The sequence below is a fragment of the Saimiri boliviensis genome, chromosome 19, assembly GCF_048565385.1.
Source record: "Saimiri boliviensis isolate mSaiBol1 chromosome 19, mSaiBol1.pri, whole genome shotgun sequence".
Classification (NCBI taxonomy): Eukaryota; Metazoa; Chordata; class Mammalia; order Primates; family Cebidae; genus Saimiri; species Saimiri boliviensis.
In genome coordinates, this window is record NC_133467.1 from 42028304 (window position 1) to 42034212 (window position 5909).

At 50.2% G+C, this 5909-nt stretch overlaps 1 non-coding gene across 1 annotated transcript; it reads right to left on the reverse strand.

Annotated features, from left to right (window-relative positions):
* Positions 1-5069: 5069 nt before the first annotated feature.
* TRNAN-GUU (transfer RNA asparagine (anticodon GUU)) lies at positions 5070-5143 on the reverse strand. The gene has a single exon. It is a non-coding gene; the product is annotated as a tRNA-Asn (tRNA).
* Positions 5144-5909: the final 766 nt, after the last annotated feature.

Genomic DNA, 5909 nt, shown 5'->3' on the forward strand with positions numbered 1-5909 from the left:
GGACTTGTCGAACGAATCCGTCGTCTCCTTTTGCTTTCAGCCCTTTGAAGAATCCTGAAAGTAGAAATCACGCACTGTTTTTCCACGGGGAAGTTTTATTTTGTTTTGTTTGTTGACAGAGTCTCACTCGGTCGCCCAGGCCGGAGTGCAGTGGTGCAAACTCGGCTCACTGCAGCCTCCACCAGCCTCCACTTCCCGGGGCCAAGCCATCTCCTTGCCTCAGCCCCCAGATAGCTGGGACAACAGGCGCGTCACCATGCCGGCTAACTTTGTATGTTTTCTACAGACAGGATTTCGCCCAGACTGGTCGCGAAGGGGAAGTAGGTTCTTTCTGAAAAGCGTTGATTCCGATTGATTTCTCCGCACCCCCAGAAGAGGGCAAGGGGTGAGGTCCTCTAGGGGCCAGCGGCAAGAAAAGGGTCCTGCCCCTCTCTTACCACTTGGCGAGATGGAGCTGAGGGGCTCAGCCGCGCTGATTTGGGGTGCGTGCCTGGGGCAGGAGGCTGGGAGCTGGGCAGGGGGTGGGTCCCACAGGGAATGGCCAGGAGGAGGGCCGGTAGTCGGTAGAGTCGGGACCCGGGAGTCAAAACTTCGCAGTCGCTTTGTGCAGCGGTGAGGACTGCACCAGGGAGAGATGGCAAGTGTTTTGTTTTTTGTTTGTTTGTTTGCTTATCGTAGCAGAGTGGGGAAAAATGAAGAGACATCAAGAAAAAACGAAATCTATGCGGACCCTTTGATCTCCAAAACGGAAGCAGCCCTACATTCAGTTTAAAGAGAGTCGGGCCGCGTCCGATTCTGCGGCTCGCCCTGCTCGCATCGTGGTTGCTACTGGGTGCTGTGGCCACAGCAAACTCGGCTCAAATCGGAGTCACTGCAGTGTGCCTTCTAGGGTGTAGGGCTTTTCTTTCCCGTTAGCCTCCAAGCTCAGCCTGGGCTGTGCGGTTTACCTGGGACCAGAGAGGTTACAACTTTCCTGTGGCTTCAGAGCTCTCTGTAGCGGCAGAAACAGAAGCAACCCGTAACCTGCATGCCGGGTCCGTCATCCTGAAAGGCTAGACTTTTTTTTTTTTTTTTTTTTTTTTTTTTGAGACGGAGTTTCGCTCTTGTTGCCCAGGCTGGAGTGCAATGGCGCGATCTCGGCTCACCGCAACCTCCACCTCCTGGGTTCAGGCAATTCTCCTGTCTCAGCCTCCTAAGTAGCTGAGATTACAGGCACGCGCCACCATGCCCAGCTAATTTTTTGTATTTTTAGTAGAGACGGGGTTTCACCATGTTGACCAGGATGGTCTCGATCTCTCGACCTCGTGATCCACCCGCCTCGGCCTCCCAAAGTGCTGGGATTACAGGCTTGAGCCACCGCGCCCGGCCCTTAAGGCTAGACTTTTGCCCCCTCTCTGATTAAGGGCAATATCCAAAAGCTGAGGAGCTCTCTCTCAGTCAGCCTTATTGGGATCTTTTACTGATGACATGATGTGGCCATGCCTGTTTCTTTAGCTCAGATATTTCAAACATCCTTAGGGTCTTTTTAGGCAGAAACAGAAATGAACAAGAGAAGACGAGAGTTCAATTCCAACCGGGTATTTTAAGTGAAACCTAAAGAATATAATAAAATTGAAACTTAATGACATTCCCCAACCCCAATTTTTAATTTTGTTTTTATTTCTTTATTTGCTAACAGTAAATGACTGAGGTATAATCCACACAGACCAAAGTGTGCTAATCCTAACTTCGAGGCCCAGTGTATTTTGACAAAAGAAACTGTCACCTAGATCAAGGTATGGGACATTGTCACCAGCCCAAAAAGTCATTAGTGCCCCTTCCAGTCAATCCTCACCCCATCCCCACTTAGGCAGTCACCCTTCTGATTTCTATCTCTGTGATTTACTTTTGCTTCTTTTTGAAATCATGTAAAGAAATATACTGATTTTGCCTGTTTGGTTTTTTTTTTTTTTTTTTTAATGCAACAGTGGTTATGAGATGCTTCCATTATATGGCATGAATCTCTGGTTTTTGGTGTTATTGATGAGTGCATTCTAACCTGTGAATACACTACAGGTGATGGACAATTGGACTATTTCTACTCTTGGCAATTGTGAAAAAGCTGTTTACAAATATTCCACAATGGGCCTTTTTATGGACCTGTGCCTTCATTTCTGTTGAGTATAAGCCTTGTAATGGAATGGCTGGGTCAGGAAGTAGGTGTGTTTTTCACTGTATTGGAAACTATCAGGCAGTATTTTAGAATGGTTACACTATTGTATTCTCTTTTTCTCTCTCTTTTGAGACAGAGTCTCACTCTGTCGGCCAGGCTGGAATGCAATGGCTCCATCTCGGCTCATCGCAACCTCTGCCTCCCGGGTTCAAGCCATTCTCCTACCTCAGCCTCCCAAGTAGCTTCTTCCTCAGCAATACTCAGTGTCTCAATGATTGGCTTTCTGTGTGCTGAGCGGCGGGCAATGGAACAAGAGCCAGTAGCGCTAAGGATCCAGGTCTGTAACAGGGGCCTGTCAGGTGCAGGATTCTGTTGGCTCCAATGATGTTTCTCAGATGAGCTGATTTTTATGGACATAGGCTCTGAAAGAAATCAGTCAGGGAATAACTCAGAGACACTTACCTGCGTGTTAATTCTTCATTAGTACAGAAGAGAGAGCTGGCATTAGATTGTTTTCAGCAAATAAAAGTCAAATCAAAATTTAGAAAGAAAAGAGGAATTGAAAGGAGAAAAAAATGTCTGAGACCATTGTGATTTTGCTCCTTTGCATAAATGACTTGGCGGAAGACTATCAAAGAGGTCACTGTGACCTGTCTTCTCTGGACCCATGTGACTTGGTCACCACAGGAAACAATTACAAGCTGGGCACAGTGACTCACAACTGTAACACCAGCACTTAGAGAGCCTGAGGCAGGTGGATTTCTTGAGCTCAGTTGGAGAGAAGCCCGGGCAACATGGTGAAACCCCTTCTCTACGAAAGGATATGAAAATTAGCCAGCCAGTATTGGTGTATGCTGGTAGTCCCAGCTACTCAGGAGGCTGAGGTGGGAGGATCTCCTGAGCCCGGGGAGGTTGAGGCTGCAGTGAGCCGTGATCATGCTCCACTATGACTGTGCCACCGCACGGCTGCCTTGGCAACAGCACGAGACCTTGTCTCAAAAATCAAATGAAATGTGTTAGAAGTTTACCTATCCATCCTGTGCCACAGAATATCTGTGTGTAATGTCCTCCATGTCCTTCTGTTGTATCATCCCCTTAGTTAAACCACGAAGCCACCTAGCCCCTTATTAGAATATCCTGGGCACATGGCCAAGGGTGGTGGCTCACACCTGAAATCCCAGCAGTTTGGGAGACCAAGGCAGATGGATCTGTTGAGCCCTGGAGTTAGAGACCAACATGGGCAACAAAGCGAGACCCTATCTCTACAAAAACAAAAACAAAAATAAAAACAAAACAAACAAACAAACAAAAAACTGAAGGTGCTCGCGCATGCCAGTAGATCCAGTTACTGTGGAGGCTGAGGTGTGAGGATCGCTGGAGCCCGGCGGGTGGAGGTTGCAGTGAGCTGAGATCACACCACTGCACTCCACACTGGGTGACAGAGTGACACCTACTCTAAAAAAAGATGGGGAGGGAGAAGAAAGTTTGTTGTGCCAGCAAGTAAATGAAGAAAGGGACAGTATCAGAGTTGAGAAATAAATTGGAATATGATTTGTTACCTCTCCCACAGAAGATAAATTTGCTAAATTTGCTGAAGTTGCAGGCGTTATACAAGGCCTGATGCAGTGGCTCATGCCAGTAAATTCTGGCACTTTGTGAGGCCTCAGAGCTGCTTGAGCCCAGTATAACCTACACAGACGAAAGTGTGCTCGTATTAACTTCGATTAAGATTAGGAGACCAGCCTGTGCCACATGGTGAAATCCCTTCTCTACAAAACATACAAAAATCAGCAGAGCATGATGGCCCACGACTGTAGTCCCAGCTACTGGGAAGGCTGAGCGATGGAAGGATCGCTTGAGCCTGGGAAGTCGAGGCCGCAGTGACATGTGATGGGGCCACTGCGCTCCAGCCTGAGAGACAGAATGAGACCCTGCCACAAAAACTAAAAATTAAAATTAAAAAGCCTGTAGGCTGGGCACGGTGGCCCAAGTCTGTAATCCCAGCACTTTGGGAGGCCAAGGCAGGTGGATCATGAGGTCGAGAGATCGAGACCATCCTGGTCAACATGGTGAAACCCCGTCTCTACTAAAAATACAAAAAACTAGCTGGGCATGGTGGCGCGTGCCTGTAATCCCAGCTGCTCAGGAGGCTGAAACAGGAGAATTGCCTGAGCCCGGGAGGCGGAGGTTGCAGTGAGCCGAGATCGCGCCATTGCACTCCAGCCTGGGTAACAAGAGCGAAACTCCGTCTAAAAAAAAAAAAAAAAGCCTTTAATATGGCAGTGGCACATCCCGTTCTCTACTCTATAGGAATATTAGTAGCCAAAGAGATGTGTGCAAGAATGATCACTGCAGGATTCTTGGAAATCCTAAAACCACGAGGCAACCTCATTTCCAACACAGATTCAAAAGGGTTAAATAAATCATGCACAAACTGAGGGGGGAAATGCTGTTTTCAAAAATTGATGGAGAGGATTACAATGATGATAAATGATTCTACTGGTCACATTACGTAAATCCAGGCACATCCTGGGGATAGGACACCTCTCTAAGCTTCCTGCTAAAAATGAAAAACATTGAGGCTGGTCCCTGTTAACCCATCCAAGCCTATGAGGTGCAGCACGAGGATTTTATCGCACCAGAGGGACTCATTTGGTCTCTGTTTCTTGTACCCAGGCACAAGACAACCTGACATTTCAGGAGATGCTCTGTCAGAATTGGATCTGTCAGGGGGGTGGCCCTTGACAGGGCTCCCTGTTAACTGTGACTAGAATCCTGAGAAGAGAAAACCCTCCCTGAAATGGGCATATCCCTGGCTGGCCTGGAACCACCAACCTTTCGGAGTTAGGACTATGGGAAGAAATGGGAGATTCTCCAGTGATTGATAATATATGAACGATTTAAAAGTTACAGGAGGCGTCCCTGGGTGGGCTCGAACCACCAACCTTTCGGTTAACAGCCGAATGCGCTAACCGATTGCGCCACAGAGACAGGTGCTGCCGGCTCCCCCGAGTGCGATGGGTTCGGCCACTCACCAAAGGTCCCGCATCCCTTCCACACTGAGGGCTGCCTGGGCAGGACGGCTAGCGAGGCTCGGAGAGATCGGAGCAGCGAGTCCGCTGGTGCCTTAGGACACCCACGCGTTGGGAGATTCTGAAGTCAGAGGACAGCGGAATGGCCTTCGCCGGTCCTGCCCCGCCGCTGCTTCACGAGCCCCCGGAAACGCCCCGTCCGCGACCCGGGCGGAGGCACCTGGGGGTGGAAGGGACGCTGAGCGCCCGGCCGGCTCCCGGGATGGCTCTTCCCGTTCTCTGCGCCGACTTCACCCAGTCAGTGACCCTCTGCCCACCCTGCGCAGTCGCTTCCGCTGCCGTCTCCCGATCCTGTGTCCCGCACGGGGCCCCGCCAGGGCAGGGATGGGGTGAGGGTCGCTCGTGGGTCCCCTGGCGGGGCGCAGGGTCCTGCACTCAGCAGGGCGCACGACTTGCCCAATGACTCCATCGTCGCCTTTAGCTTTTAGTCCTTTGAAGAGCCTTGAGAATGGCAATCATGAGAGATTTTTCCATGGAAATTCCGTTTACAAAGCGTTTATTCAGGTTGATTTCTCGGCCCTCCGCGGGGTGAGCAAAGGGCAGGGCCTCCAGGGCATCTTCTGCGCGGTGGAGCCGGGGGCGCAGCTGGGCTGGGGTCGGGTCCGGGGACCGGACAAGCGGGGAAAGAAGCCGGGGAGCGGTGGACCAGACATCCAGACCGCCTA